At 51.3% G+C, this 20902-nt stretch overlaps 11 non-coding genes across 11 annotated transcripts; all 11 read right to left on the bottom strand.

The window, feature by feature from the left end:
* Positions 1-377: 377 nt before the first annotated feature.
* LOC132809610 (U2 spliceosomal RNA) lies at positions 378-569 on the bottom strand. Its single transcript, XR_009642454.1, has one exon. It is a non-coding gene; the product is annotated as a U2 spliceosomal RNA (small nuclear RNA).
* Positions 570-2368: 1799 nt separating this feature from the next.
* LOC132809609 (U2 spliceosomal RNA) lies at positions 2369-2560 on the bottom strand. The gene has a single exon (XR_009642453.1). It is a non-coding gene; the product is annotated as a U2 spliceosomal RNA (small nuclear RNA).
* A 1800-nt stretch (positions 2561-4360) lies between these two features.
* LOC132809608 (U2 spliceosomal RNA) lies at positions 4361-4552 on the bottom strand. The gene has a single exon (XR_009642452.1). It is a non-coding gene; the product is annotated as a U2 spliceosomal RNA (small nuclear RNA).
* A 1818-nt stretch (positions 4553-6370) lies between these two features.
* Positions 6371-6562, bottom strand: LOC132809607 (U2 spliceosomal RNA). Its single transcript, XR_009642451.1, has one exon. It is a non-coding gene; the product is annotated as a U2 spliceosomal RNA (small nuclear RNA).
* A 1800-nt stretch (positions 6563-8362) lies between these two features.
* Positions 8363-8554, bottom strand: LOC132809606 (U2 spliceosomal RNA). The gene has a single exon (XR_009642449.1). It is a non-coding gene; the product is annotated as a U2 spliceosomal RNA (small nuclear RNA).
* Positions 8555-10353: 1799 nt separating this feature from the next.
* Positions 10354-10545, bottom strand: LOC132809605 (U2 spliceosomal RNA). The gene has a single exon (XR_009642448.1). It is a non-coding gene; the product is annotated as a U2 spliceosomal RNA (small nuclear RNA).
* Positions 10546-12365: 1820 nt separating this feature from the next.
* Positions 12366-12557, bottom strand: LOC132809604 (U2 spliceosomal RNA). The gene has a single exon (XR_009642447.1). It is a non-coding gene; the product is annotated as a U2 spliceosomal RNA (small nuclear RNA).
* A 1821-nt stretch (positions 12558-14378) lies between these two features.
* On the bottom strand, positions 14379-14570 carry LOC132809603 (U2 spliceosomal RNA). The gene has a single exon (XR_009642446.1). It is a non-coding gene; the product is annotated as a U2 spliceosomal RNA (small nuclear RNA).
* A 1817-nt stretch (positions 14571-16387) lies between these two features.
* LOC132809601 (U2 spliceosomal RNA) lies at positions 16388-16579 on the bottom strand. Its single transcript, XR_009642445.1, has one exon. It is a non-coding gene; the product is annotated as a U2 spliceosomal RNA (small nuclear RNA).
* Positions 16580-18382: 1803 nt separating this feature from the next.
* Positions 18383-18574, bottom strand: LOC132809600 (U2 spliceosomal RNA). The gene has a single exon (XR_009642444.1). It is a non-coding gene; the product is annotated as a U2 spliceosomal RNA (small nuclear RNA).
* A 1820-nt stretch (positions 18575-20394) lies between these two features.
* LOC132809598 (U2 spliceosomal RNA) lies at positions 20395-20586 on the bottom strand. The gene has a single exon (XR_009642442.1). It is a non-coding gene; the product is annotated as a U2 spliceosomal RNA (small nuclear RNA).
* Between the last annotated feature and the right edge of the window lie 316 nt (positions 20587-20902).

Genomic DNA, 20902 nt, shown 5'->3' with positions numbered 1-20902 from the left:
ACAGCAGTCACCCCACCCCCCGCCACCGCCGTACCATCGGTGGGATACGTTCCAAGAACGACCGCAGAAGCCCAAAACGGCAGACAAGGGCAAATCCATTCATTTAAATTGGCAAGTTACCTTCCTGGCAGGCCCCTGGTTCCAGAATGTTCCCTGTAGCACGTTGGGGTTACCCCTGTCCTGGCTTTCAGCGTGCTGCACCTTCATCAGGTAACTGCAGAGCAGGTTCATAAGACAGAAAACCCGTAACAAAAGACGATAGTTTCCTGCAACTGAAAAGACAATAGATGCAACAATCACTGACTGCCATCAACACGGCAAACTAGCAAAGGCAAGAGATTCACATTGCATTCACCTGCTTTTGAACTTGGGTAAGCGTTGGGTGCACCATTCCTGGAAACACTGCAATACCAGGCTGATACATGGAGAGGACAGAGCAAGCCCTTAAGCCATCTCCCTGCTCCAAAAATCCATTTAATACAAACACTCCCACCTTCGGGAGATATCAGCGATTAAACTGATAAGAACAGAAACTACACATATTCCAAGCCAAAAGGCCGAGAAGCGATAGCACATTAATACTCCAACGGTGGAGGTCATATTTGCCGACTATCCTTTCCATCAGTTTGATGATATTCAAAGTTCCTTTATTCCCTTACCGTCTACCTTCCTTCCAAGATATCCAACCAGACCGGAAGATCACTCTGCAGCAGTCGCTGTGCTTTCCCCGTGCTTTTCTGTCCATCTGTTACGTAGCCGCGTAGGTCGCGCTGACGACCAATCAGATGGCACGGGCCGGAGCCACCGCACGTCAGGTCGACTGCAGAGAGGTTTCTCCCGGTGATCGGGGACAGCGGCGGCGGCAGGGTCATTCATTCCCCCGGCATCTACAAGATTCACCAGAATTCCTCAGGCAGCACCTTGCAAACCCATGGCCAACGCAGCCTCGAAGGATGACGGCAGCAGATCCACGGGAACACCACCATTCGCAAGTTCTCTCCCCCCCCCCGAGACACTCGCTGTCCTGAATTGCAAATATGTCTTTGTTCCTCCGGTGTTACCGGGTCAAAATCGGGAATCCCCGCCCAAACAGCATCGCGGGGCTACCGACAGCACTTGGACTGCAGCGGTTCGAGAGAGCAGCTCACCACCAGGCTGATCTCGGCATGGGCGAGAAATGTTGGCCTTGACGGAAAGATCCTATTCATTGCCTCCCCTTGTGTTGGTGTAGCTTGCCCATAAATGCCAATCATCGTTTCCCTCACGTACAGGATTCGCTCCTCGGCATTCCGCATCAATCCGAAAAGTTGCGAAAAGCGAATTACGTCCGTGCACCCTTTCTTTATCGTCCACTTTCAATATCCTCTCTACTTGTATCCGACTCTCTGGAGAATGGGGAGGGAGCTGATCTCCCCGTGTAAACATGTCACGCTGCAAGCGCGCCTCATCACCACCAGCAGCTCGATTCGACATCTCCGTTCACATTGCTGCAGATCGCTGACAACATTATAATCCGACCCAGTTGACAAACTGACAACTGTTTCGCTACTTGCACCGCAAATGATGACAAATCGTTCCAAATCGTACGGGTGGCACAGTGGATCAGTGGTTAGTACGGCTGCCTGGTGGCACCAGGGAGCTGAAGCCAGTTCCAGCCTTGGGCGATCGTCTGCGTGAATAATCTTTACGTACAGACGTAGCTACTAAAGCAGGTCGCTTCCGTACAGTAGTTTGCGAAGAAACAAACAGAGATGGGGGTTTCACTCTATTCAGGAAACAGACTAAAGACATTTCTTTCTTGTTCAAGAAAATATTAGGATAAATTTGTTGCCTCGGGGGTGGGGGGGGAGGCGGGGGGGTTGGGAAGGGGCTGTGGGGGCTGATCTGATAGCCATTTGACATTGGCTGAGTCATGGGATCCCACAACCTGATTTGACTGTGTTAAAAATCCCACAACACCAGGTTTCAGCCCAACGGGGTTCTTTGAAATTACAGCAGTCACCCCACCCCCCGCCACCGCCGTACCATCGGTGGGATACGTTCCAAGAACGACCGCAGAAGCCCAAAACGGCAGACAAGGGCAAATCCATTCATTCAAATTGGCAAGTTACCTTCCTGGCAGGCCCCTGGTTCCAGAATGTTCCCTGTAGCACGTTGGGGTTACCCCTGTCCTGGCTTTCAGCGTGCTGCACCTTCATCAGGTAACTGCAGAGCAGGTTCATAAGACAGAAAACCCGTAACAAAAGACGATAGTTTCCTGCAACTGAAAAGACAATAGATGCAACAATCACTGACTGCCATCAACACGGCAAACTAGCAAAGGCAAGAGATTCACATTGCATTCACCTGCTTTTGAACTTGGGTAAGCGTTGGGTGCACCATTCCTGGAAACACTGCAATACCAGGCTGATACATGGAGAGGACAGAGCAAGCCCTTAAGCCATCTCCCTGCTCCAAAAATCCATTTAATACAAACACTCCCACCTTCGGGAGATATCAGCGATTAAACTGATAAGAACAGAAACTACACATATTCCAAGCCAAAAGGCCGAGAAGCGATAGCACATTAATACTCCAACGGTGGAGGTCATATTTGCCGACTATCCTTTCCATCAGTTTGATGATATTCAAAGTTCCTTTATTCCCTTACCGTCTACCTTCCTTCCAAGATATCCAACCAGACCGGAAGATCACTCTGCAGCAGTCGCTGTGCTTTCCCCGTGCTTTTCTGTCCATCTGTTACGTAGCCGCGTAGGTCGCGCTGACGACCAATCAGATGGCACGGGCCGGAGCCACCGCACGTCAGGTCGACTGCAGAGAGGTTTCTCCCGGTGATCGGGGACAGCGGCGGCGGCAGGGTCATTCATTCCCCCGGCATCTACAAGATTCACCAGAATTCCTCAGGCAGCACCTTGCAAACCCATGGCCAACGCAGCCTCGAAGGATGACGGCAGCAGATCCACGGGAACACCACCATTCGCAAGTTCTCCCCCCCCCCCCCGAGACACTCGCTGTCCTGAATTGCAAATATGTCTTTGTTCCTCCGGTGTTACCGGGTCAAAATCGGGAATCCCCGCCCAAACAGCATCGCGGGGCTACCGACAGCACTTGGACTGCAGCGGTTCGAGAGAGCAGCTCACCACCAGGCTGATCTCGGCATGGGCGAGAAATGTTGGCCTTGACGGAAAGATCCTATTCATTGCCTCCCCTTGTGTTGGTGTAGCTTGCCCATAAATGCCAATCATCGTTTCCCTCACGTACAGGATTCGCTCCTCGGCATTCCGCATCAATCCGAAAAGTTGCGAAAAGCGAATTACGTCCGTGCACCCTTTCTTTATCGTCCACTTTCAATATCCTCTCTACTTGTATCCGACTCTCTGGAGAATGGGGAGGGAGCTGATCTCCCCGTGTAAACATGTCACGCTGCAAGCGCGCCTCATCACCACCAGCAGCTCGATTCGACATCTCCGTTCACATTGCTGCAGATCGCTGACAACATTATAATCCGACCCAGTTGACAAACTGACAACTGTTTCGCTACTTGCACCGCAAATGATGACAAATCGTTCCAAATCGTACGGGTGGCACAGTGGATCAGTGGTTAGTACGGCTGCCTGGTGGCACCAGGGAGCTGAAGCCAGTTCCAGCCTTGGGCGATCGTCTGCGTGAATAATCTTTACGTACAGACGTAGCTACTAAAGCAGGTCGCTTCCGTACAGTAGTTTGCGAAGAAACAAACAGAGATGGGGGTTTCACTCTATTCAGGAAACAGACTAAAGACATTTCTTTCTTGTTCAAGAAAATATTAGGATAAATTTGTTGCCTCGGGGGTGGGGGGGGAGGCGGGGGGGTTGGGAAGGGGCTGTGGGGGCTGATCTGATAGCCATTTGACATTGGCTGAGTCATGGGATCCCACAACCTGATTTGACTGTGTTAAAAATCCCACAACACCAGGTTTCAGCCCAACGGGGTTCTTTGAAATTACAGCAGTCACCCCACCCCCCGCCACCGCCGTACCATCGGTGGGATACGTTCCAAGAACGACCGCAGAAGCCCAAAACGGCAGACAAGGGCAAATCCATTCATTTAAATTGGCAAGTTACCTTCCTGGCAGGCCCCTGGTTCCAGAATGTTCCCTGTAGCACGTTGGGGTTACCCCTGTCCTGGCTTTCAGCGTGCTGCACCTTCATCAGGTAACTGCAGAGCAGGTTCATAAGACAGAAAACCCGTAACAAAAGACGATAGTTTCCTGCAACTGAAAAGACAATAGATGCAACAATCACTGACTGCCATCAACACGGCAAACTAGCAAAGGCAAGAGATTCACATTGCATTCACCTGCTTTTGAACTTGGGTAAGCGTTGGGTGCACCATTCCTGGAAACACTGCAATACCAGGCTGATACATGGAGAGGACAGAGCAAGCCCTTAAGCCATCTCCCTGCTCCAAAAATCCATTTAATACAAACACTCCCACCTTCGGGAGATATCAGCGATTAAACTGATAAGAACAGAAACTACACATATTCCAAGCCAAAAGGCCGAGAAGCGATAGCACATTAATACTCCAACGGTGGAGGTCATATTTGCCGACTATCCTTTCCATCAGTTTGATGATATTCAAAGTTCCTTTATTCCCTTACCGTCTACCTTCCTTCCAAGATATCCAACCAGACCGGAAGATCACTCTGCAGCAGTCGCTGTGCTTTCCCCGTGCTTTTCTCTCCATCTGTTACGTAGCCGCGTAGGTCGCGCTGACGACCAATCAGATGGCACGGGCCGGAGCCACCGCACGTCAGGTCGACTGCAGAGAGGTTTCTCCCGGTGATCGGGGACAGCGGCGGCGGCAGGGTCATTCATTCCCCGGCAGGGTCATTCATTCCCCCGGCATCTACAAGATTCACCAGAATTCCTCAGGCAGCACCTTGCAAACCCATGGCCAACGCAGCCTCGAAGGATGACGGCAGCAGATCCACGGGAACACCACCATTCGCAAGTTCTCTCCCCCCCCCGAGACACTCGCTGTCCTGAATTGCAAATATGTCTTTGTTCCTCCGGTGTTACCGGGTCAAAATCGGGAATCCCCGCCCAAACAGCATCGCGGGGCTACCGACAGCACTTGGACTGCAGCGGTTCGAGAGAGCAGCTCACCACCAGGCTGATCTCGGCATGGGCGAGAAATGTTGGCCTTGACGGAAAGATCCTATTCATTGCCTCCCCTTGTGTTGGTGTAGCTTGCCCATAAATGCCAATCATCGTTTCCCTCACGTACAGGATTCGCTCCTCGGCATTCCGCATCAATCCGAAAAGTTGCGAAAAGCGAATTACGTCCGTGCACCCTTTCTTTATCGTCCACTTTCAATATCCTCTCTACTTGTATCCGACTCTCTGGAGAATGGGGAGGGAGCTGATCTCCCCGTGTAAACATGTCACGCTGCAAGCGCGCCTCATCACCACCAGCAGCTCGATTCGACATCTCCGTTCACATTGCTGCAGATCGCTGACAACATTATAATCCGACCCAGTTGACAAACTGACAACTGTTTCGCTACTTGCACCGCAAATGATGACAAATCGTTCCAAATCGTACGGGTGGCACAGTGGATCAGTGGTTAGTACGGCTGCCTGGTGGCACCAGGGAGCTGAAGCCAGTTCCAGCCTTGGGCGATCGTCTGCGTGAATAATCTTTACGTACAGACGTAGCTACTAAAGCAGGTCGCTTCCGTACAGTAGTTTGCGAAGAAACAAACAGAGATGGGGGTTTCACTCTATTCAGGAAACAGACCAAAGACATTTCTTTCTTGTTCAAGAAAATATTAGGATAAATTTGTTGCCTCGGGGGTGGGGGGGGAGGCGGGGGGGTTGGGAAGGGGCTGTGGGGGCTGATCTGATAGCCATTTGACATTGGCTGAGTCATGGGATCCCACAACCTGATTTGACTGTGTTAAAAATCCCACAACACCAGGTTTCAGCCCAACGGGGTTCTTTGAAATTACAGCAGTCACCCCACCCCCCGCCACCGCCGTACCATCGGTGGGATACGTTCCAAGAACGACCGCAGAAGCCCAAAACGGCAGACAAGGGCAAATCCATTCATTTAAATTGGCAAGTTACCTTCCTGGCAGGCCCCTGGTTCCAGAATGTTCCCTGTAGCACGTTGGGGTTACCCCTGTCCTGGCTTTCAGCGTGCTGCACCTTCATCAGGTAACTGCAGAGCAGGTTCATAAGACAGAAAACCCGTAACAAAAGACGATAGTTTCCTGCAACTGAAAAGACAATAGATGCAACAATCACTGACTGCCATCAACACGGCAAACTAGCAAAGGCAAGAGATTCACATTGCATTCACCTGCTTTTGAACTTGGGTAAGCGTTGGGTGCACCATTCCTGGAAACACTGCAATACCAGGCTGATACATGGAGAGGACAGAGCAAGCCCTTAAGCCATCTCCCTGCTCCAAAAATCCATTTAATACAAACACTCCCACCTTCGGGAGATATCAGCGATTAAACTGATAAGAACAGAAACTACACATATTCCAAGCCAAAAGGCCGAGAAGCGATAGCACATTAATACTCCAACGGTGGAGGTCATATTTGCCGACTATCCTTTCCATCAGTTTGATGATATTCAAAGTTCCTTTATTCCCTTACCGTCTACCTTCCTTCCAAGATATCCAACCAGACCGGAAGATCACTCTGCAGCAGTCGCTGTGCTTTCCCCGTGCTTTTCTCTCCATCTGTTACGTAGCCGCGTAGGTCGCGCTGACGACCAATCAGATGGCACGGGCCGGAGCCACCGCACGTCAGGTCGACTGCAGAGAGGTTTCTCCCGGTGATCGGGGACAGCGGCGGCGGCAGGGTCATTCATTCCCCCGGCATCTACAAGATTCACCAGAATTCCTCAGGCAGCACCTTGCAAACCCATGGCCAACGCAGCCTCGAAGGATGACGGCAGCAGATCCACGGGAACACCACCATTCGCAAGTTCTCCCTCCCCCCCGCCGAGACACTCGCTGTCCTGAATTGCAAATATGTCTTTGTTCCTCCGGTGTTACCGGGTCAAAATCGGGAATCCCCGCCCAAACAGCATCGCGGGGCTACCGACAGCACTTGGACTGCAGCGGTTCGAGAGAGCAGCTCACCACCAGGCTGATCTCGGCATGGGCGAGAAATGTTGGCCTTGACGGAAAGATCCTATTCATTGCCTCCCCTTGTGTTGGTGTAGCTTGCCCATAAATGCCAATCATCGTTTCCCTCACGTACAGGATTCGCTCCTCGGCATTCCGCATCAATCCGAAAAGTTGCGAAAAGCGAATTACGTCCGTGCACCCTTTCTTTATCGTCCACTTTCAATATCCTCTCTACTTGTATCCGACTCTCTGGAGAATGGGGAGGGAGCTGATCTCCCCGTGTAAACATGTCACGCTGCAAGCGCGCCTCATCACCACCAGCAGCTCGATTCGACATCTCCGTTCACATTGCTGCAGATCGCTGACAACATTATAATCCGACCCAGTTGACAAACTGACAACTGTTTCGCTACTTGCACCGCAAATGATGACAAATCGTTCCAAATCGTACGGGTGGCACAGTGGATCAGTGGTTAGTACGGCTGCCTGGTGGCACCAGGGAGCTGAAGCCAGTTCCAGCCTTGGGCGATCGTCTGCGTGAATAATCTTTACGTACAGACGTAGCTACTAAAGCAGGTCGCTTCCGTACAGTAGTTTGCGAAGAAACAAACAGAGATGGGGGTTTCACTCTATTCAGGAAACAGACAAAGACATTTCTTTCTTGTTCAAGAAAATATTAGGATAAATTTGTTGCCTCGGGGGTGGGGGGGGAGGCGGGGGGGTTGGGAAGGGGCTGTGGGGGCTGATCTGATAGCCATTTGACATTGGCTGAGTCATGGGATCCCACAACCTGATTTGACTGTGTTAAAAATCCCACAACACCAGGTTTCAGCCCAACGGGGTTCTTTGAAATTACAGCAGTCACCCCACCCCCCGCCACCGCCGTACCATCGGTGGGATACGTTCCAAGAACGACCGCAGAAGCCCAAAACGGCAGACAAGGGCAAATCCATTCATTTAAATTGGCAAGTTACCTTCCTGGCAGGCCCCTGGTTCCAGAATGTTCCCTGTAGCACGTTGGGGTTACCCCTGTCCTGGCTTTCAGCGTGCTGCACCTTCATCAGGTAACTGCAGAGCAGGTTCATAAGACAGAAAACCCGTAACAAAAGACGATAGTTTCCTGCAACTGAAAAGACAATAGATGCAACAATCACTGACTGCCATCAACACGGCAAACTAGCAAAGGCAAGAGATTCACATTGCATTCACCTGCTTTTGAACTTGGGTAAGCGTTGGGTGCACCATTCCTGGAAACACTGCAATACCAGGCTGATACATGGAGAGGACAGAGCAAGCCCTTAAGCCATCTCCCTGCTCCAAAAATCCATTTAATACAAACACTCCCACCTTCGGGAGATATCAGCGATTAAACTGATAAGAACAGAAACTACACATATTCCAAGCCAAAAGGCCGAGAAGCGATAGCACATTAATACTCCAACGGTGGAGGTCATATTTGCCGACTATCCTTTCCATCAGTTTGATGATATTCAAAGTTCCTTTATTCCCTTACCGTCTACCTTCCTTCCAAGATATCCAACCAGACCGGAAGATCACTCTGCAGCAGTCGCTGTGCTTTCCCCGTGCTTTTCTGTCCATCTGTTACGTAGCCGCGTAGGTCGCGCTGACGACCAATCAGATGGCACGGGCCGGAGCCACCGCACGTCAGGTCGACTGCAGAGAGGTTTCTCCCGGTGATCGGGGACAGCGGCGGCGGCAGGGTCATTCATTCCCCCGGCATCTACAAGATTCACCAGAATTCCTCAGGCAGCACCTTGCAAACCCATGGCCAACGCAGCCTCGAAGGATGACGGCAGCAGATCCACGGGAACACCACCATTCGCAAGTTCTCCCCCCCCCCCCGAGACACTCGCTGTCCTGAATTGCAAATATGTCTTTGTTCCTCCGGTGTTACCGGGTCAAAATCGGGAATCCCCGCCCAAACAGCATCGCGGGGCTACCGACAGCACTTGGACTGCAGCGGTTCGAGAGAGCAGCTCACCACCAGGCTGATCTCGGCATGGGCGAGAAATGTTGGCCTTGACGGAAAGATCCTATTCATTGCCTCCCCTTGTGTTGGTGTAGCTTGCCCATAAATGCCAATCATCGTTTCCCTCACGTACAGGATTCGCTCCTCGGCATTCCGCATCAATCCGAAAAGTTGCGAAAAGCGAATTACGTCCGTGCACCCTTTCTTTATCGTCCACTTTCAATATCCTCTCTACTTGTATCCGACTCTGTGGAGAATGGGGAGGGAGCTGATCTCCCCGTGTAAACATGTCACGCTGCAAGCGCGCCTCATCACCACCAGCAGCTCGATTCGACATCTCCGTTCACATTGCTGCAGATCGCTGACAACATTATAATCCGACCCAGTTGACAAACTGACAACTGTTTCGCTACTTGCACCGCAAATGATGACAAATCGTTCCAAATCGTACGGGTGGCACAGTGGATCAGTGGTTAGTACGGCTGCCTGGTGGCACCAGGGAGCTGAAGCCAGTTCCAGCCTTGGGCGATCGTCTGCGTGAATAATCTTTACGTACAGACGTAGCTACTAAAGCAGGTCGCTTCCGTACAGTAGTTTGCGAAGAAACAAACAGAGATGGGGGTTTCACTCTATTCAGGAAACAGACTAAAGACATTTCTTTCTTGTTCAAGAAAATATTAGGATAAATTTGTTGCCTCGGGGGTGGGGGGGGAGGCGGGGGGGTTGGGAAGGGGCTGTGGGGGCTGATCTGATAGCCATTTGACATTGGCTGAGTCATGGGATCCCACAACCTGATTTGACTGTGTTAAAAATCCCACAACACCAGGTTTCAGCCCAACGGGGTTCTTTGAAATTACAGCAGTCACCCCACCCCCCGCCACCGCCGTACCATCGGTGGGATACGTTCCAAGAACGACCGCAGAAGCCCAAAACGGCAGACAAGGGCAAATCCATTCATTTAAATTGGCAAGTTACCTTCCTGGCAGGCCCCTGGTTCCAGAATGTTCCCTGTAGCACGTTGGGGTTACCCCTGTCCTGGCTTTCAGCGTGCTGCACCTTCATCAGGTAACTGCAGAGCAGGTTCATAAGACAGAAAACCCGTAACAAAAGACGATAGTTTCCTGCAACTGAAAAGACAATAGATGCAACAATCACTGACTGCCATCAACACGGCAAACTAGCAAAGGCAAGAGATTCACATTGCATTCACCTGCTTTTGAACTTGGGTAAGCGTTGGGTGCACCATTCCTGGAAACACTGCAATACCAGGCTGATACATGGAGAGGACAGAGCAAGCCCTTAAGCCATCTCCCTGCTCCAAAAATCCATTTAATACAAACACTCCCACCTTCGGGAGATATCAGCGATTAAACTGATAAGAACAGAAACTACACATATTCCAAGCCAAAAGGCCGAGAAGCGATAGCACATTAATACTCCAACGGTGGAGGTCATATTTGCCGACTATCCTTTCCATCAGTTTGATGATATTCAAAGTTCCTTTATTCCCTTACCGTCTACCTTCCTTCCAAGATATCCAACCAGACCGGAAGATCACTCTGCAGCAGTCGCTGTGCTTTCCCCGTGCTTTTTCTCCATCTGTTACGTAGCCGCGTAGGTCGCGCTGACGACCAATCAGATGGCACGGGCCGGAGCCACCGCACGTCAGGTCGACTGCAGAGAGGTTTCTCCCGGTGATCGGGGACAGCGGCGGCGGCAGGGTCATTCATTCCCCCGGCAGGGTCATTCATTCCCCCGGCATCTACAAGATTCACCAGAATTCCTCAGGCAGCACCTTGCAAACCCATGGCCAACGCAGCCTCGAAGGATGACGGCAGCAGATCCACGGGAACACCACCATTCGCAAGTTTCTCCCCCCCGCCGAGGACACTCGCTGTCCTGAATTGCAAATATGTCTTTGTTCCTCCGGTGTTACCGGGTCAAAATCGGGAATCCCCGCCCAAACAGCATCGCGGGGCTACCGACAGCACTTGGACTGCAGCGGTTCGAGAGAGCAGCTCACCACCAGGCTGATCTCGGCATGGGCGAGAAATGTTGGCCTTGACGGAAAGATCCTATTCATTGCCTCCCCTTGTGTTGGTGTAGCTTGCCCATAAATGCCAATCATCGTTTCCCTCACGTACAGGATTCGCTCCTCGGCATTCCGCATCAATCCGAAAAGTTGCGAAAAGCGAATTACGTCCGTGCACCCTTTCTTTATCGTCCACTTTCAATATCCTCTCTACTTGTATCCGACTCTCTGTGGAGAATGGGGAGGGAGCTGATCTCCCCGTGTAAACATGTCACGCTGCAAGCGCGCCTCATCACCACCAGCAGCTCGATTCGACATCTCCGTTCACATTGCTGCAGATCGCTGACAACATTATAATCCGACCCAGTTGACAAACTGACAACTGTTTCGCTACTTGCACCGCAAATGATGACAAATCGTTCCAAATCGTACGGGTGGCACAGTGGATCAGTGGTTAGTACGGCTGCCTGGTGGCACCAGGGAGCTGAAGCCAGTTCCAGCCTTGGGCGATCGTCTGCGTGAATAATCTTTACGTACAGACGTAGCTACTAAAGCAGGTCGCTTCCGTACAGTAGTTTGCGAAGAAACAAACAGAGATGGGGGTTTCACTCTATTCAGGAAACAGACCAAAGACATTTCTTTCTTGTTCAAGAAAATATTAGGATAAATTTGTTGCCTCGGGGGTGGGGGGGAGGCGGGGGGGTTGGGAAGGGGCTGTGGGGGCTGATCTGATAGCCATTTGACATTGGCTGAGTCATGGGATCCCACAACCTGATTTGACTGTGTTAAAAATCCCACAACACCAGGTTTCAGCCCAACGGGGTTCTTTGAAATTACAGCAGTCACCCCACCCCCCGCCACCGCCGTACCATCGGTGGGATACGTTCCAAGAACGACCGCAGAAGCCCAAAACGGCAGACAAGGGCAAATCCATTCATTCAAATTGGCAAGTTACCTTCCTGGCAGGCCCCTGGTTCCAGAATGTTCCCTGTAGCACGTTGGGGTTACCCCTGTCCTGGCTTTCAGCGTGCTGCACCTTCATCAGGTAACTGCAGAGCAGGTTCATAAGACAGAAAACCCGTAACAAAAGACGATAGTTTCCTGCAACTGAAAAGACAATAGATGCAACAATCACTGACTGCCATCAACACGGCAAACTAGCAAAGGCAAGAGATTCACATTGCATTCACCTGCTTTTGAACTTGGGTAAGCGTTGGGTGCACCATTCCTGGAAACACTGCAATACCAGGCTGATACATGGAGAGGACAGAGCAAGCCCTTAAGCCATCTCCCTGCTCCAAAAATCCATTTAATACAAACACTCCCACCTTCGGGAGATATCAGCGATTAAACTGATAAGAACAGAAACTACACATATTCCAAGCCAAAAGGCCGAGAAGCGATAGCACATTAATACTCCAACGGTGGAGGTCATATTTGCCGACTATCCTTTCCATCAGTTTGATGATATTCAAAGTTCCTTTATTCCCTTACCGTCTACCTTCCTTCCAAGATATCCAACCAGACCGGAAGATCACTCTGCAGCAGTCGCTGTGCTTTCCCCGTGCTTTTCTGTCCATCTGTTACGTAGCCGCGTAGGTCGCGCTGACGACCAATCAGATGGCACGGGCCGGAGCCACCGCACGTCAGGTCGACTGCAGAGAGGTTTCTCCCGGTGATCGGGGACAGCGGCGGCGGCAGGGTCATTCATTCCCCCGGCAGGGTCATTCATTCCCCCGGCATCTACAAGATTCACCAGAATTCCTCAGGCAGCACCTTGCAAACCCATGGCCAACGCAGCCTCGAAGGATGACGGCAGCAGATCCACGGGAACACCACCATTCGCAAGTTCTCCCCCCCCCCCCGAGGCACTCGCTGTCCTGAATTGCAAATATGTCCTTGTTCCTCCGGTGTTACCGGGTCAAAATCGGGAATCCCCGCCCAAACAGCATCGCGGGGCTACCGACAGCACTTGGACTGCAGCGGTTCGAGAGAGCAGCTCACCACCAGGCTGATCTCGGCATGGGCGAGAAATGTTGGCCTTGACGGAAAGATCCTATTCATTGCCTCCCCTTGTGTTGGTGTAGCTTGCCCATAAATGCCAATCATCGTTTCCCTCACGTACAGGATTCGCTCCTCGGCATTCCGCATCAATCCGAAAAGTTGCGAAAAGCGAATTACGTCCGTGCACCCTTTCTTTATCGTCCACTTTCAATATCCTCTCTACTTGTATCCGACTCTCTGTGGAGAATGGGGAGGGAGCTGATCTCCCCGTGTAAACATGTCACGCTGCAAGCGCGCCTCATCACCACCAGCAGCTCGATTCGACATCTCCGTTCACATTGCTGCAGATCGCTGACAACATTATAATCCGACCCAGTTGACAAACTGACAACTGTTTCGCTACTTGCACCGCAAATGATGACAAATCGTTCCAAATCGTACGGGTGGCACAGTGGATCAGTGGTTAGTACGGCTGCCTGGTGGCACCAGGGAGCTGAAGCCAGTTCCAGCCTTGGGCGATCGTCTGCGTGAATAATCTTTACGTACAGACGTAGCTACTAAAGCAGGTCGCTTCCGTACAGTAGTTTGCGAAGAAACAAACAGAGATGGGGGTTTCACTCTATTCAGGAAACAGACTAAAGACATTTCTTTCTTGTTCAAGAAAATATTAGGATAAATTTGTTGCCTCGGGGGTGGGGGGGGAGGCGGGGGGGTTGGGAAGGGGCTGTGGGGGCTGATCTGATAGCCATTTGACATTGGCTGAGTCATGGGATCCCACAACCTGATTTGACTGTGTTAAAAATCCCACAACACCAGGTTTCAGCCCAACGGGGTTCTTTGAAATTACAGCAGTCACCCCACCCCCGCCACCGCCGTACCATCGGTGGGATACGTTCCAAGAACGACCGCAGAAGCCCAAAACGGCAGACAAGGGCAAATCCATTCATTCAAATTGGCAAGTTACCTTCCTGGCAGGCCCCTGGTTCCAGAATGTTCCCTGTAGCACGTTGGGGTTACCCCTGTCCTGGCTTTCAGCGTGCTGCACCTTCATCAGGTAACTGCAGAGCAGGTTCATAAGACAGAAAACCCGTAACAAAAGACGATAGTTTCCTGCAACTGAAAAGACAATAGATGCAACAATCACTGACTGCCATCAACACGGCAAACTAGCAAAGGCAAGAGATTCACATTGCATTCACCTGCTTTTGAACTTGGGTAAGCGTTGGGTGCACCATTCCTGGAAACACTGCAATACCAGGCTGATACATGGAGAGGACAGAGCAAGCCCTTAAGCCATCTCCCTGCTCCAAAAATCCATTTAATACAAACACTCCCACCTTCGGGAGATATCAGCGATTAAACTGATAAGAACAGAAACTACACATATTCCAAGCCAAAAGGCCGAGAAGCGATAGCACATTAATACTCCAACGGTGGAGGTCATATTTGCCGACTATCCTTTCCATCAGTTTGATGATATTCAAAGTTCCTTTATTCCCTTACCGTCTACCTTCCTTCCAAGATATCCAACCAGACCGGAAGATCACTCTGCAGCAGTCGCTGTGCTTTCCCCGTGCTTTTCTTCCATCTGTTACGTAGCCGCGTAGGTCGCGCTGACGACCAATCAGATGGCACGGGCCGGAGCCACCGCACGTCAGGTCGACTGCAGAGAGGTTTCTCCCGGTGATCGGGGACAGCGGCGGCGGCAGGGTCATTCATTCCCCGGCAGGGTCATTCATTCCCCGGCATCTACAAGATTCACCAGAATTCCTCAGGCAGCACCTTGCAAACCCATGGCCAACGCAGCCTCGAAGGATGACGGCAGCAGATCCACGGGAACACCACCATTCGCAAGTTCTCTCCCCCCCGCCGAGGCACTCGCTGTCCTGAATTGCAAATATGTCCTTGTTCCTCCGGTGTTACCGGGTCAAAATCGGGAATCCCCGCCCAAACAGCATCGCGGGGCTACCGACAGCACTTGGACTGCAGCGGTTCGAGAGAGCAGCTCACCACCAGGCTGATCTCGGCATGGGCGAGAAATGTTGGCCTTGACGGAAAGATCCTATTCATTGCCTCCCCTTGTGTTGGTGTAGCTTGCCCATAAATGCCAATCATCGTTTCCCTCACGTACAGGATTCGCTCCTCGGCATTCCGCATCAATCCGAAAAGTTGCGAAAAGCGAATTACGTCCGTGCACCCTTTCTTTATCGTCCACTTTCAATATCCTCTCTACTTGTATCCGACTCTCTGTGGAGAATGGGGAGGGAGCTGATCTCCCCGTGTAAACATGTCACGCTGCAAGCGCGCCTCATCACCACCAGCAGCTCGATTCGACATCTCCGTTCACATTGCTGCAGATCGCTGACAACATTATAATCCGACCCAGTTGACAAACTGACAACTGTTTCGCTACTTGCACCGCAAATGATGACAAATCGTTCCAAATCGTACGGGTGGCACAGTGGATCAGTGGTTAGTACGGCTGCCTGGTGGCACCAGGGAGCTGAAGCCAGTTCCAGCCTTGGGCGATCGTCTGCGTGAATAATCTTTACGTACAGACGTAGCTACTAAAGCAGGTCGCTTCCGTACAGTAGTTTGCGAAGAAACAAACAGAGATGGGGTTTCACTCTATTCAGGAAACAGACTAAAGACATTTCTTTCTTGTTCAAGAAAATATTAGGATAAATTTGTTGCCTCGGGGGGTGGGGGGAGGCGGGGGGGTTGGGAAGGGGCTGTGGGGGCTGATCTGATAGCCATTTGACATTGGCTGAGTCATGGGATCCCACAACCTGATTTGACTGTGTTAAAAATCCCACAACACCAGGTTTCAGCCCAACGGGGTTCTTTGAAATTACAGCAGTCACCCCACCCCCCGCCACCGCCGTACCATCGGTGGGATACGTTCCAAGAACGACCGCAGAAGCCCAAAACGGCAGACAAGGGCAAATCCATTCATTCAAATTGGCAAGTTACCTTCCTGGCAGGCCCCTGGTTCCAGAATGTTCCCTGTAGCACGTTGGGGTTACCCCTGTCCTGGCTTTCAGCGTGCTGCACCTTCATCAGGTAACTGCAGAGCAGGTTCATAAGACAGAAAACCCGTAACAAAAGACGATAGTTTCCTGCAACTGAAAAGACAATAGATGCAACAATCACTGACTGCCATCAACACGGCAAACTAGCAAAGGCAAGAGATTCACATTGCATTCACCTGCTTTTGAACTTGGGTAAGCGTTGGGTGCACCATTCCTGGAAACACTGCAATACCAGGCTGATACATGGAGAGGACAGAGCAAGCCCTTAAGCCATCTCCCTGCTCCAAAAATCCATTTAATACAAACACTCCCACCTTCGGGAGATATCAGCGATTAAACTGATAAGAACAGAAACTACACATATTCCAAGCCAAAAGGCCGAGAAGCGATAGCACATTAATACTCCAACGGTGGAGGTCATATTTGCCGACTATCCTTTCCATCAGTTTGATGATATTCAAAGTTCCTTTATTCCCTTACCGTCTACCTTCCTTCCAAGATATCCAACCAGACCGGAAGATCACTCTGCAGCAGTCGCTGTGCTTTCCCCGTGCTTTTCTCTCCATCTGTTACGTAGCCGCGTAGGTCGCGCTGACGACCAATCAGATGGCACGGGCCGGAGCCACCGCACGTCAGGTCGACTGCAGAGAGGTTTCTCCCGGTGATCGGGGACAGCGGCAGGGCGGCAGGGTCATTCATTCCCCCGGCATCTACAAGATTCACCAGAATTCCTCAGGCAGCACCTTGCAAACCCATGGCCAACGCAGCCTCGAAGGATGACGGCAGCAGATCCACGGGAACACCACCATTCGCAAGTTCTCCCCCCCCCCCCGAGGCACTCGCTGTCCTGAATTGCAAATATGTCCTTGTTCCTCCGGTGTTACCGGGTCAAAATCGGGAATCCCCGCCCAAACAGCATCGCGGGGCTACCGACAGCACTTGGACTGCAGCGGTTCGAGAGAGCAGCTCACCACCAGGCTGATCTCGGCATGGGCGAGAAATGTTGGCCTTGACGGAAAGATCCTATTCATTGCCTCCCCTTGTGTTGGTGTAGCTTGCCCATAAATGCCAATCATCGTTTCCCTCACGTACAGGATTCGCTCCTCGGCATTCCGCATCAATCCGAAAAGTTGCGAAAAGCGAATTACGTCCGTGCACCCTTTCTTTATCGTCCACTTTCAATATCCTCTCTACTTGTATCCGACTCTCTGTGGAGAATGGGGAGGGAGCTGATCTCCCCGTGTAAACATGTCACGCTGCAAGCGCGCCTCATCACCACCAGCAGCTCGATTCGACATCTCCGTTCACATTGCTGCAGATCGCTGACAACATTATAATCCGACCCAGTTGACAAACTGACAACTGTTTCGCTACTTGCACCGCAAATGATGACAAATCGTTCCAAATCGTACGGGTGGCACAGTGGATCAGTGGTTAGTACGGCTGCCTGGTGGCACCAGGGAGCTGAAGCCAGTTCCAGCCTTGGGCGATCGTCTGCGTGAATAATCTTTACGTACAGACGTAGCTACTAAAGCAGGTCGCTTCCGTACAGTAGTTTGCGAAGAAACAAACAGAGATGGGGGTTTCACTCTATTCAGGAAACAGACTAAAGACATTTCTTTCTTGTTCAAGAAAATATTAGGATAAATTTGTTGCCTCGGGGGTGGGGGGGGAGGCGGGGGGGTTGGGAAGGGGCTGTGGGGGCTGATCTGATAGCCATTTGACATTGGCTGAGTCATGGGATCCCACAACCTGATTTGACTGTGTTAAAAATCCCACAACACCAGGTTTCAGCCCAACGGGGTTCTTTGAAATTACAGCAGTCACCCCACCCCCCGCCACCGCCGTACCATCGGTGGGATACGTTCCAAGAACGACCGCAGAAGCCCAAAACGGCAGACAAGGGCAAATCCATTCATTCAAATTGGCAAGTTACCTTCCTGGCAGGCCCCTGGTTCCAGAATGTTCCCTGTAGCACGTTGGGGTTACCCCTGTCCTGGCTTTCAGCGTGCTGCACCTTCATCAGGTAACTGCAGAGCAGGTTCATAAGACAGAAAACCCGTAACAAAAGACGATAGTTTCCTGCAACTGAAAAGACAATAGATGCAACAATCACTGACTGCCATCAACACGGCAAACTAGCAAAGGCAAGAGATTCACATTGCATTCACCTGCTTTTGAACTTGGGTAAGCGTTGGGTGCACCATTCCTGGAAACACTGCAATACCAGGCTGATACATGGAGAGGACAGAGCAAGCCCTTAAGCCATCTCCCTGCTCCAAAAATCCATTTAATACAAACACTCCCACCTTCGGGAGATATCAGCGATTAAACTGATAAGAACAGAAACTACACATATTCCAAGCCAAAAGGCCGAGAAGCGATAGCACATTAATACTCCAACGGTGGAGGTCATATTTGCCGACTATCCTTTCCATCAGTTTGATGATATTCAAAGTTCCTTTATTCCCTTACCGTCTACCTTCCTTCCAAGATATCCAACCAGACCGGAAGATCACTCTGCAGCAGTCGCTGTGCTTTCCCCGTGCTTTTCTTCCATCTGTTACGTAGCCGCGTAGGTCGCGCTGACGACCAATCAGATGGCACGGGCCGGAGCCACCGCACGTCAGGTCGACTGCAGAGAGGTTTCTCCCGGTGATCGGGGACAGCGGCGGCGGCAGGGTCATTCATTCCCCCGGCAGGGTCATTCATTCCCCCGGCATCTACAAGATTCACCAGAATTCCTCAGGCAGCACCTTGCAAACCCATGGCCAACGCAGCCTCGAAGGATGACGGCAGCAGATCCACGGGAACACCACCATTCGCAAGTTCTCTCCCCCCCCCCGAGGCACTCGCTGTCCTGAATTGCAAATATGTCCTTGTTCCTCCGGTGTTACCGGGTCAAAATCGGGAATCCCCGCCCAAACAGCATCGCGGGGCTACCGACAGCACTTGGACTGCAGCGGTTCGAGAGAGCAGCTCACCACCAGGCTGATCTCGGCATGGGCGAGAAATGTTGGCCTTGACGGAAAGATCCTATTCATTGCCTCCCCTTGTGTTGGTGTAGCTTGCCCATAAATGCCAATCATCGTTTCCCTCACGTACAGGATTCGCTCCTCGGCATTCCGCATCAATCCGAAAAGTTGCGAAAAGCGAATTACGTCCGTGCACCCTTTCTTTATCGTCCACTTTCAATATCCTCTCTACTTGTATCCGACTCTCTGTGGAGAATGGGGAGGGAGCTGATCTCCCCGTGTAAACATGTCACGCTGCAAGCGCGCCTCATCACCACCAGCAGCTCGATTCGACATCTCCGTTCACATTGCTGCAGATCGCTGACAACATTATAATCCGACCCAGTTGACAAACTGACAACTGTTTCGCTACTTGCACCGCAAATGATGACAAATCGTTCCAAATCGTACGGGTGGCACAGTGGATCAGTGGTTAGTACGGCTGCCTGGTGGCACCAGGGAGCTGAAGCCAGTTCCAGCCTTGGGCGATCGTCTGCGTGAATAATCTTTACGTACAGACGTAGCTACTAAAGCAGGTCGCTTCCGTACAGTAGTTTGCGAAGAAACAAACAGAGATGGGGGTTTCACTCTATTCAGGAAACAGACCAAAGACATTTCTTTCTTGTTCAAGAAAATATTAGGATAAATTTGTTGCCTCGGGGGTGGGGGGGAGGCGGGGGGGTTGGGAAGGGGCTGTGGGGGCTGATCTGATAGCCATTTGACATTGGCTGAGTCATGGGATCCCACAACCTGATTTGACTGTGTTAAAAATCCCACAACACCAGGTTTCAGCCCAACGGGGTTCTTTGAAATTACAGCAGTCACCCCACCCCCCGCCACCGCCGTACCATCGGTGGGATACGTTCCAAGAACGACCGCAGAAGCCCAAAACGGCAGACAAGGGCAAATCCATTCATTCAAATTGGCAAGTTACCTTCCTGGCAGGCCCCTGGTTCCAGAATGTTCCCTGTAGCACGTTGGGGTTACCCCTGTCCTGGCTTTCAGCGTGCTGCACCTTCATCAGGTAACTGCAGAGCAGGTTCATAAGACAGAAAACCCGTAACAAAAGACGATAGTTTCCTGCAACTGAAAAGACAATAGATGCAACAATCACTGACTGCCATCAACACGGCAAACTAGCAAAGGCAAGAGATTCACATTGCATTCACCTGCTTTTGAACTTGGGTAAGCGTTGGGTGCACCATTCCTGGAAACACTGCAATACCAGGCTGATACATGGAGAGGACAGAGCAAGCCCTTAAGCCATCTCCCTGCTCCAAAAATCCATTTAATACAAACACTCCCACCTTCGGGAGATATCAGCGATTAAACTGATAAGAACAGAAACTACACATATTCCAAGCCAAAAGGCCGAGAAGCGATAGCACATTAATACTCCAACGGTGGAGGTCATATTTGCCGACTATCCTTTCCATCAGTTTGATGATATTCAAAGTTCCTTTATTCCCTTACCGTCTACCTTCCTTCCAAGATATCCAACCAGACCGGAAGATCACTCTGCAGCAGTCGCTGTGCTTTCCCCGTGCTTTTCTTCCATCTGTTACGTAGCCGCGTAGGTCGCGCTGACGACCAATCAGATGGCACGGGCCGGAGCCACCGCACGTCAGGTCGACTGCAGAGAGGTTTCTCCCGGTGATCGGGGACAGCGGCGGCGGCAGGGTCATTCATTCCCCGGCAG

Source organism: Hemiscyllium ocellatum, unplaced genomic scaffold (genome assembly GCF_020745735.1).
Source record: "Hemiscyllium ocellatum isolate sHemOce1 unplaced genomic scaffold, sHemOce1.pat.X.cur. scaffold_1311_pat_ctg1, whole genome shotgun sequence".
In the NCBI taxonomy this organism is placed as follows: domain Eukaryota; kingdom Metazoa; phylum Chordata; class Chondrichthyes; order Orectolobiformes; family Hemiscylliidae; genus Hemiscyllium; species Hemiscyllium ocellatum.
The sequence above is the reverse complement of the archived record's forward strand: the minus strand, read 5'-3'. Positions and strand labels throughout refer to the sequence as shown.